An 11,771-nucleotide genomic window follows, 5' to 3' on the forward strand; every position below is an offset into this window, starting at 1 on the left:
GTTTGAGTTACCTCCCTTTTTGAAACGGAAAACTCAGAGTTTCCCTCATTTCAGGGTTAACAGACTCTGAGTTTTCACTAAACCTGCTTTGTGAAATGGACCCCAGGTCATCACCTCCATGAGTCAATACAATTTGAGTCAGTAGCACAATCACAGCATCACAGTGTAGCAGGGGAAAAAAACAGTGCATGCCCTGAATGGTAAAGCATCATATATTTAATTATTTAATTATTTATGTGTTCATTTATAATAAATAATGAATTTATTTATTTATTTGTTTATCATGTCAATAGTGAAGGGTAATGTTCATGTCAATAAAGAACACTGAAATTTAAGAAATATGAACGGAATCCTGGAATTCTAAACATCAAAGCGAAGTGGAATGTGACATCAGCACACTGACACGGAATGGAATACATGTAATTTGCCTTTGTGACATCACAGTGCAAATGCCTAAAAGTTTGTAAGTAGGAGCTCTGAACATAAACTTTTAGCTCGTGACTGCTGTGGGTAATATCTGTGTGAGGACACAATCGTCATTATGCAGGCCACTGTCGTTAGTAAGGCAAGAGACCTGAAACCAAGACCACCACCTCCCAGACCTACGAATAAGGCTTTGACTTCAAGAGGACAGACGCGTGCAAGGCGACTCCGACTCCCCACTGGGGCTGTGGGGACCACAGATACAGAGGGATCATTACTCAAATGTAGCAATATGCGAGCGGGGGCACTCAAACAGGGAACTGAATGCCACCCACTGCAGATAAGTGACGCAGACAACAGTGAGGTTGATCTGCAGCTAATCTGTGTCCCCCCGATTTCCACAGAGAGGGAACCTGCAGGAATACGTTGTTTCCCTGTTGAGACGGATGTGTCATTGCCTAAATATGGCATTACTCAAGCTAGGGCCCTCAGACGTTACATTGAACGCAACCCACTGCAGCTTGGTGACAAAGACAACAGTGAGGTTGATCCGCAGCTAATCCGTCCCCCCCCGACTTCCACAGAGAGGGAACCTGCAGGACGACGTTGTTTCCCTGTTGCGATGGATGTATCATTGTCTAAAAATGGCATTACTCAAGCTAGGGCCCTCAGACGTTACATTGAACGCAACCCACTGCAGCTTGGTGACAAAGACAACAGTGAGGTTGATCCGCAGCTAATCCGTCTCCCCCCGATTTCCATAAAGAGGGAACCTGCAGGACGACGTTGTTTCCCTGTTGCGACAGATGTAGTGTTGCCTAAACATGGCAATGCCAAGGCCAGGGCCCTCAGACATTACATTGAACACAACCCACTGCAGCTTGGTGACAAAGACAACTGTGACGTTGATCCTCAGTTAATCCGTCCCCCCCCGATTTCCACAAAGAGGGAACCTGCAGGAATACGTTGTTTCCCTGTTGAGATGGATGCATCATTGCCTATATATGGCAATGCTCAAGCTAGGGCCCTTAAACGGCACATAGAATGCAACCCACTGCAGCTTGGTGACACAGACGACAGTGAGGTTGATTCTCAGCTAATCCAACTCCCCCCGATTTCCACAGAGAGGAAACCTGCAGGAATACGTTGTTTCCCTGTTGACACAGATGTATTGTTGCCTAAATATGGCAATACCAAGGCCAGGGCCCTCAGACAGTACATAGATGACAACCCACTACAGCTCAGTTGGACTTGAAGGGGAACAAGCAAATTCTGATTTGTTATTTCCATGGCCTTGGAAAATCCTATCAGAATTTGTGAACATGAGCTCCTCTCTCAAAACCAGAAACCAGAGAATTTTCAGTGGTGACCACTGATGTCTCTGGGCGCACTGAGCAAGCAACGTCTGTGGACGTCCAAGTCTAGTTGATATCACGTGAGGTGATAAGCTGCGGATCAACCTCACTAGACTTGGACGTCCACAGACGTTGCTTGCTCAGTGAGCAAGCAACGTCTGTGGACGTCCAAGTCTAGTTGGTATCACGTGATATCAACTAGACTTGGACGTCCACAGACGTTGCTTGCTCAGTGGGGAGGTTCTGGTTCTGTGAGGACTTCATGTTTTCCCATGTGTGGGTTTTCTCCGGGTGCTCCGGTTTCTCCCACAGATCATAATATAAGATTCGGCTAATTTGGAAAAAATAAAATAAAAATAATCAAAACTATATAATGTATGTTTTAAGAGTTTTATTTAGCACTGCATGAACTAGCCCGTATTAAATTACACACATATTGCCATGTTTAAATATGAGGTGGGCTCGTCAATCTGCCGCAATGCCTAAAAGTGGACAGAATCTCTTCTGAACTTTTGGGTTACTTGAATGATGGAGACATTAACGCACCGTATCATTTTCAAGTAGAGGCCAGCATTAATACTGCAGTTAAATCACTTTTTTTGAAGTAGAAAACTACATTCGGTTGAAATGTAGAGCTACACTAGGTGGTGGATATGGTTGTATATTTCTCATCAGATTTCTGCCTTCAAGGTTGCTGTATATGATTGAGTGTTGCATTTAGGAACTGTAGCACAATGTAGCAATATCAGTATACAAAGGAGACCACAGTTCACATCGCACATGCAAACTAATCCAAAAGTTACGAAACCACAGTGTTTCTTATTTTCAGGTCATTATACAATAATATAAATGTAGTTATGAATATTTCATACCATTTCTGCCAATAGATGACCCTAAATCCTACAGAATGGGCCATTTATATCTATATAACCAACAGGTTAGTTTCTTTGATCTAGTTTGCATTTGTGCTGCTAGTGTCACAAGCAGACATTAAACCATTACAACCACTTTACTTCCCATTACTTTAAACAAAAACATTAATCTAACCTTAAACATTACCCTAGAGTGTGTGCAATGACCTATTTCACATTTTTTACTACTCCCTGTTTCCACTATGTGACTTCAACTAACCTATGGTTAAGCCACGCCCCTCTTCACTCACTCGGACAAACTATCAACATTCAGTGACCGGCGCTATGGCAGGTGTCACAGTACATGCATTTTGCAGGAGGCAATTGATGATTTTTGGGGACATAACGATCAGATTTCATTCAGAAGTAACCAAAAGGGCCTAAACTACACATTGGAGGGATATATTAATCATTTTATTGTTGAGAAGGTCGATGAAAAGCTTAAATTACAAGCCAAAATTTACAGGTAAACAGTGTACGCTTGTGAACTGCATCTCGTTGCCGTCACATTCAAAGACAACAAGTTAAAGTGCCACTGAAGTTAAGGACTTTGGCTCAGAATATGAGAAAAGGATAACTGCCATCTTTACCAAGAGTGTCTCTCCGTTAGTTTGGTGCTACAGTATTAACACTGAATCATTCAGCATAACGTTTGTTAACCTTTGTTATCTCTGCCATTACAGATAAATTAATGAAGCTAAGCTCCAGAAGTTAACGTTAGTTTAACTAGAGCCCTTTGGACAACAGCTAACAATGATGTACGATCACCAAAGTACAAAACTAGAACAAAATAGGCTAATGAACTCCCAGCAAACAAGGTGACATGATGAACAACGCAGCTAGGAGCTAACGTTAGGCTAACTTTAGCTAACGTTAGCTAGAGATGTTAAAGATAACTTTATATTTCTTTCCAGCAAAGTGACAATATGTTGCCTCAAACACAATGTTGACTTACCTTAGAACAGATGTAAACATCCTTGTTAATCTTATTCACATTGAGTTGATGTTGTGGTCTAACGTTACCACACAACTTTATCCAAAGGAGACACTTTTCACGGTTGAGATGTCGTTTAGGAAAGGATAAAAAAATATACCCCGTAGCCCAGCCTCTCAGGATACCTTGTGTCGGAGTTGCATGTATCCCATGCACACTGTTTGACCATTTTTAAACTTCAAATCTCCGAAAAAGCTCATAAAATTGAACAAAACTGACCTTCTGTAATGCATTTCAATGAACGTCCAGACAGAGAATGTCCGAGTGTATGGGAATGGCTATATGCACTGGGATTGGCTCATCGCGTTTGAGGGCGGGACTTAGCCATAGGTCAATTGTAGACCCCACCGTGTAAATGTCATGTAAATCATCAAATAATTGTCTGACAAAATGTACTTCCTGTTGCCAGTAGATGGCGCAATCACCATGACACCTAATGTGCATGTACAGTATATGTACATCCACAGTAACATACTCATGTTCAAATACATACACACATCAACAATAGATGGAATCTTGAATGCAAGCATTTTCAACACTGATTTTAAAATGTCAAAAGATTGAGAGAGTTCAAAACTCGGTAACACTTTACAATAAGGTACACAAAATTAGAGTAGTTACTGAGGAACTAATGAGGAACTAATTATTAGTTAATGGTCCGCAAGGGATGTGAGGACTCTAAAACTTCACCAGGGCCTCCGTCGGTATATGGGTGAGAAGATAATGGCTGAATATTCATTTTTGGGTGCACTATCCCTTTAAGTGGAAGCAGGTTGAAGTGTCAATTTAAGTATAAATGCTGTGTGAAGCTGAAATATCAGTTTAAGTGTAAATGAGAGATTAAGCTGGTGTTGTCAGTTGAAGATGACGTCCTGAAAGAAATTAGTTCCTGCTCTCTTGGAACCTTGACATAGGTGGTACCAAATAAAATGTCGGGCACTATCCAAAACCTTTGCTAATGCAAAACCAATAAAGAAAAAGGGTGAGTGAAGCCATTAGACCATACAGTGGCGACACAGCACAGCAACGTCAATGCTGTGTTTTCAGCTTGTGTTGCTGCCCCCAAGTGGCCAAAAATCAATTCACGCAGCTTTAATAGATTTAGATTCTAATGATAAAACTTAAAACAGTCTACTTGTGACCTATTTTCAAGATGGCTGGATATATTGAATAGAGATGAACACAGAGAACAATCTACTGTTGTGCATTATGAAATGTTCTTTATTTGTACAATCTTTTCTGAACCTGTATCAGTGGTTGAATCAGCACTGGAAACCATTCCAGCAATGTTCAACCACCCCACAAACACACTGTTTTGTTGTGGGAAGTGGTGTTGGTGTTTCCCCACGTCTCTCCACCAGTGATGACTGAGCAGCCGTTTGACACCATGTTCTTACACAATCAGCCGAGGCACCAGAGCATGACAATCGAGGAGGTGCGACGGACCACCGGTTGCCAGCTAGAGTGACCGAGTTCTGCTTATAAATGTTAGGAGGCAGAGAGATAGAGAGGAGAGAGAGAGAGAGAGTGAGGGAGGGGTCAGTAGATATGGTAAACAACTCAGAGAGACTCCTGTCAATGAGAGAGAAGAGGCACGTAGGAAAGACAAGGAGTTAAAGGAAACAAGAAGGAAGAAAAAAAGATTCTGAACAAATGACAGGAAGACATTGAGAATGAAATGGAGAAAACACATAATACAATAAGAGCCATAAATGACTAAGGAGAAAAAAAGACACAGGAGATCAGAGAGAGAGGGATGAGTGGAAAGAGGGAGGCAGATCGTGTGAGGAATGCTGCTGTCTGTGGCTCAGTGCAGAAGTCTGGCAGGGCCAGAGAGTCTCAGAGAGTCGGGATGAACACACTGCGGCACTCGCTCCTGCCTAATTCATCTTTGCTGTGTCCAGCAACAGAGGGTTTTTGATTTATGCCGTAATTAGAAACGTAATGATGGTAAAATCTTGGTCCTTTATCTGAATAGGGACATTATCTATAGCGACACATATGTTGTACTGGCAGAATGTTGTGGAGATGCAAACAGAGCGACATACTGATGAGGACTTCTGATGATTCAGAAGTTCTGTGTGGCAGTGAAATCTAAACCAAAGAGTTGCTGTTTTCGACTCCTATTATTCTTTTATGTGCACTATAGGGACAATAGATTGTAGATAATGAGTGTCTAAATCTGATTTATCTACTTGTTAATGATGCCTGACACTAAAAATGTGGGGGCAGGAAGAAATTGTAGTTGTAAGAACAGATAAATCTTTAATATACCCTATAGAATTACATTACATCCACACTTTTGCAATTTTGGGGTTTTCATTCTGCAGGCAGAAAAAGCCCCATAGCTAATATCATGTGTCCCCTCGGTGAATAGGTTCTGCATATTAGCACTATTAGATGTTCTGCAGTTGAAGTCGGTTTGATAGAAAGAACAGAGATATATGGAGATAAAGGGAAAGAAAGAAATGTCAGTTGGAGGTGCTTCTCTCACTTCTCACTTCAACAGTCAGTACATTCATTGTTCATGGTCAAAGTCATTCAAAATTTAGACCTTTCGACAACTGACAGTTTGCATTCATTCTTTAGCCAGTTAAAACCTCAGTATACTCCAGTGATTTAAGACTACACTTCAGTGGTGCCCCCAGAAATTTTCAGTAGAGGTGTCCAGATGGGGCCACAGAAAATCTTGGGATGGCAGTAAAACCAAAATTCACAACTAAATTAAAGTAATTCGAAATGCTGTATAGTGTTTAGTTAATATGAGTTAAACAATATCATACTGATATACTTTGGTTTCTTAATTTACAGTCAATATTACTAATTATCTGATGTGGATAGACTAACACTGTTACATTAAACACAACAATCCTGTTTTAAATGTTTTATGGATCTCTCCATGTTAGGCAACTTATTGTTCTTTACATAGGCCAGCAGTCATTTTCCCTCAAAAGACAAATATACAGCTTTTATCTGAAAAAGTACATTGATAGTAAGGAGCTAAATATTTACAGGGAACAAGCCCTTTAAAGTTTAGGGGAGACTCGTGGGTACCCGTAGAAATTTTTACGGGCCCAAAATATGTCAATATTTTGATTTGGTTTCGTGGCAACCTGTAGAATTGAAGAGTGGAGCGAGAGCGGGCGAGTGTGATACCTACTGGCCGGGAAGTATGAATCCTATATCTATCCCCTTTAAGGTAAGAATTTAAGGGACCCCTTTGAAAATGGCCATGCCAGTTGTTCCTTAGCCAAAATTTAGCTTTGCTTTGGAGCATTTTTTAACCCATGTCTCAGCAAACTAGGCCAACAGTTTTAGCACCAATGGTAGCCTCTAGATTGTCTATTTTTATGAGCCACCACAACATTTAACCGTGCCACTGCTGCACCTGCATACTGCTGAGATACTCACAACAACAACAAAAAAAAAAGTCAAAGCAATGCAACAAAAGCAAAGATTTTCTGATTCTTACAGCCAAAATACATGAGACATGGGTGAGGCATGACACATCAGCCATGGAATGCCCGCGGCAGACCACGAACATTAGAATCAACTGAAACTGCTAAACTGAACACAGAAGCCACACTTGCCCATGCAGGCACCATGCTGCTCAACTCTATTTTGCACAGTTGGTCTATTTTTCCCTGTCTGTGCGTGGCTCTCCAGCCCTCCAACAGGTAAAAACTACATTAAAATGTGTAAAGAAAGACCACAATTTGTTTAAAAATCATAAATTAATACCTCATTGTACCAGAGGCAATGCAAAGCAGCAGAGCAACACATGAAAATTAATCTCCCCAATCAATGCATCCCGTTGTTAAAATGATCCAGTTAATTAATTTAGTACCAGCGAACAGCCTATATTTCCAAACCCTCCATAACCAGCTGCATTATCACTTGGGAAAACACATTACACACAGTGAAGCTGGCAGCAACGGCACACTGCAGTGACAGAGTCTGTGTTACCGCTTTGCTCCGCCAACGTGTCTGTGACCCATGTATTTTGGCCATGAGTCTCAAGTATAGATCAAAGCTAAAGAAACCCCAGATCCTACATTTCACATAATGCAATTTGACAGCATCTGTCTTTAGACCTTATTGCCTTTTATCTCTTATACAACATATTTTTGAACTGCTCTTATGTCTGTCTAACCAACTTACATTTTGCATTCTTACCTCTCTTTTTCTTAAAAACATAGTTCTACTGCTTTTAGTGATTACACGTCAACAGACAGTTTCATTGCTTTCACCTCTCATCCTTTAAAGGGATAGTTTTTGAAGTGGGGTTGTTTGAGGTTCTTATCCACAGTCAGTGTATCACATACAGTAGATGTCAGTTGGCACGCCCCCAGTTTAGAGAAGCAGGCAGGAGTACTGCTACGGAAGCTAAGCAATGTACTGCTGTGGAAGGGGGCAGCAGCAAAATGTGTTTTAGCCGTCTAAAAAAATCTATATCAGCCTACTGTATACTATATTTAGAATATTTTCACTGCTTTACCTTGCTGTCAGACAGCTCCCTCCATCAGGCAATTGAAGCTGTTTTCTATGCTCTCTTCAAAGCTACCAGACTCCTTTGACAAAAACAGTAATTCAACATGGCTGAACACGGGAGCTGCTGGTCTGCTACTGCCTCGATCAGTAAATTTGTTTGTGTTATCGAGTGACTTTGGTGTTTTATAGGGTTAGTTCAGATTCACCAGGGTCCCACAGTAACACAAACAAACCACCAACCCAGGCAACAGCAGACCAGTAACGCTCGTTTTCTGCAAGTAAAATTACTGTTTTTGTCAATGGAGTCTGGCTTTGAAGAGAGCGATGTAACGGCTTCATCTCTGTCTGTAGGCGAGGTGAAAGAGTGGTGAAAATATTCTAAACATAGTGTATATTTAAACTGATAATGTTTTTTTAGTTGGTCCTTTTTAAGGTGGCTAAAATATGTGTTGCTGCTGTCCCCATCCACAGCAGAACATTGCTCAGCTTTTGTAACTTCACTCCTGCCTGTGTCGCCAAACTGGGGGCACGCCAAATGCCCCCAGGAATAAGTACTTCATTAAAACCCCACTTCAAAAGATCTAAACTGTCCTTTTCACTGAAAATTCATCTGCTTTGATTACACAACTGACACGACAACTCATCTCAATGAGTACAATTCAGCTGACCCTTCAGGTCACAAGTCTGTCTTGGAAGAAAATACATCTTCTGACTCCTATGACAGCTTTGCAGGTTAGCTGACACTGACATTTTTTTCAGTTTATACACTTGCACTAATATCTTTCAGGACCTCATCTTCAACAGACACCTCCAGCTTAATCTATCAGTTGCACTTAAGCTGACATTTCACCTTCACACAGCACATAGACTTAAATTGACACCTCAACTTGCTTCCACTTAAACTAAAACTTAAACCTATTTTAGTCTTTTCATATTAACAACCATTCAAACTTCAACTGCCACTTCAACTTCTTTCAGTATGTATATAGTCTAAATCCAAAGTCCAAAGCAGGCAAACATACATTTTCTTCAGAAAATGGAACCATTTGTAGTTATATTCTGCAGCCTGTAGAAATCTCAGTGTACAAGAATGGTGAAGCAAGTGATGAATGATAACCACACAAACTTCCTCTGGCAGCGCGAGTTGTTCCAAAAGATCCATCAGTCCAGTAAAAGTCAGACTTTTATACGTGTCATTAAAATGAATTTACCACCCTGCCTTAAAGCTCTTTCCTTTCACTTCTAGTTGTCAGCGGATACTGAACCTCGACAGCCTCCTTCTCACTCAATTGCTGCCCCCGCTTTGAGGATTACAATGAAGTTGTCAGATTACAGAAACCCCTCTTGACACGTATGGGGGTTTAATGCTAATTTTAGCAGGCCTTATCAAGTGCTAACGTTCAAATAACCTGTAAAGAGGACAGAAATGGCAGCACTTTAAAACAAAGCAAGAAGTGACCTCAGTTTCGTTTTTTGTCAGCAGTTATACGTGTTCTCTCAGTGCTGCAGTCCTGAACTAGCATGGCTGATTTTCCTTATGAGGCTAATAACCCTCTTCTTTATGCCATCCATCAAAGACAGGTCCACTGCATGCTGCTATAGGGCTCTTTTCTCCTCCAGTTTTATCATCTCAGTGGTGCTGCCGCTCAGTTTACTGGACGCTGCTGCTGGTAATGATGCTGTAAATCTATATATAGTCTTCTATGTATGTTTGGAAAGTATAGAGGGGGCTGGAGATACAGACAGACGAGAGAAAGCACATAAAAGAGCTGCCAAAAGAGACAGAAGGAGACATGGATGAGGTAAACTAAGTAAGAAAACTTAAATAGGAATGCAGATGGGTGGAGAGAAAAGCTGATGGGAGGGTCGGGATGTGTGAAGGAATAGAAACCAGCCCAGGAGATTGCTGTTTGCCTTGTTCCATCCGATACACTCAGTGGTTTAACCTCTACAGCCTTACCCCACCATCAGTAGCTTATTGTGGCTAATGCTAGCAAAGTTTGGATACATATTTCTATGTAACTGGCATTCATTGAATACGTTTTCTGACTGACTGTTGTAAACTTGTGCTACTTTTACACTACACTTTGCATTCCCAATTTACTGTTAATCAAAAGTTACATAGCCTTGCTTTAAATGGGACCTAATATGCTTCTTTTCAGGTTCATACTTGTATTTTTGGTTTCTACCAGTACATGTTTAAATGCTTTAATTTTCAAAATAAACACGTAATTTCCCTCATACTGTCTGTGCTGGAACACCTGTTTTCACTGTCTGTGTGAAACACTTTCTTTAAGCGCCTGCCTCTTTAAGTCCCCCTTCCAAAGAAGCCCAGTCTGCTCTGATTGGTCAGTGTTTTCAGGTCTTATGTATCTCAGTGTCTCTGCACTATTATTGAAGCCAGTCAAACCCAAATCTTCACAACCGGACATGTTCCAGCAGGAAAATTATCTGAAATCAGGGTGAAATTAACATCGGCAACCAAGATTACATGTTTCCAAGCTACATGTCGCAGTGTAGGCTGCGTGATGTAGGCTTACCACTTGCAGTAGCATTCCTGGAGCAGATGAGCATATAAAGAAATCTGTCACAAGCTGACATCAGCTTGTCTCTAAAGTTACTGCCATGATGAAAGATACAAGTGGTGACCACCTACCTGTGAAGCTGTCATAAAGTCAGAATATGTGCCCATACCTTGATTACTCGGTAAGTTATCCATAAGGGCCACAAATCAAAATAATCAAAAGGGTTTTTCATAAAAAATAATCCAAGTTATGTATATTGTTTTAACAGGATAAAGTGGTGTTGTGTCGGTACGCCGAGTACCATGATCCTCAAGTGCTGTAAAACATCGTAACTCACTATCTCTGATGCCCAGTCTCTCAGAGCTTGATCAAATGAATGACGCATAACTGAAATGTTATTCAAGGCCTAATTTTTATACAAGTAATATTCAGACTGTTTCAAATAAACAATTTGATCATGTTTCCCATTTTTGCTGAGAAATAGTTTAGTTTAAAAGAAATCAAAGGTCTATCCCATAGAGACCTGTCCCAATAGCCCGGGCTATGAAGTGAAGTTATATATGACAGAAAATAAGGAAAAACCAAATAGGTCCCCTTCAAGCTTTTTTGGTATCCACCAGCTCCTGAGAAAATATCTGGCTTTTGCTAAATTTCTCCATTATATTCACCAGTCAGTCGCTAAATTTGTCCATCTGTAATATGGTGCTGCGCAGGTAGAGCACAGTGGGTTTATTAGAGCTTTTAAACATTTAACATCTGCTTGCTTTGACTGGAATTGAGGGTGATGAGAACAGTGAGACTCATCAAACCAGTGAAATGGAAGGCCTTTAAACCAAAAAAAAAAAAAAAAGAAGTGGAAGGCATTAAAATACTCCGGAGAGCTGAGGGATGATAATTCTCTGTGAGTTAGTCACTATGAGTGACTCACTTTGTTTAAACAAAGTGTTTTTTACTGCATCTAAATTCTCTTAAAATCTAGGTCTGGAAATGAGTGTATTGGTTGTCTGATTTTAAGACCACAGTGTTTCTACTGTACTCCTTTTTAGTCTTGCCATCTTTGCATCATCCATTT

The sequence above is a fragment of the Epinephelus moara genome, chromosome 12 (assembly GCF_006386435.1).
Source record: "Epinephelus moara isolate mb chromosome 12, YSFRI_EMoa_1.0, whole genome shotgun sequence".
NCBI lineage: Eukaryota > Metazoa > Chordata > Actinopteri > Perciformes > Serranidae > Epinephelus > Epinephelus moara.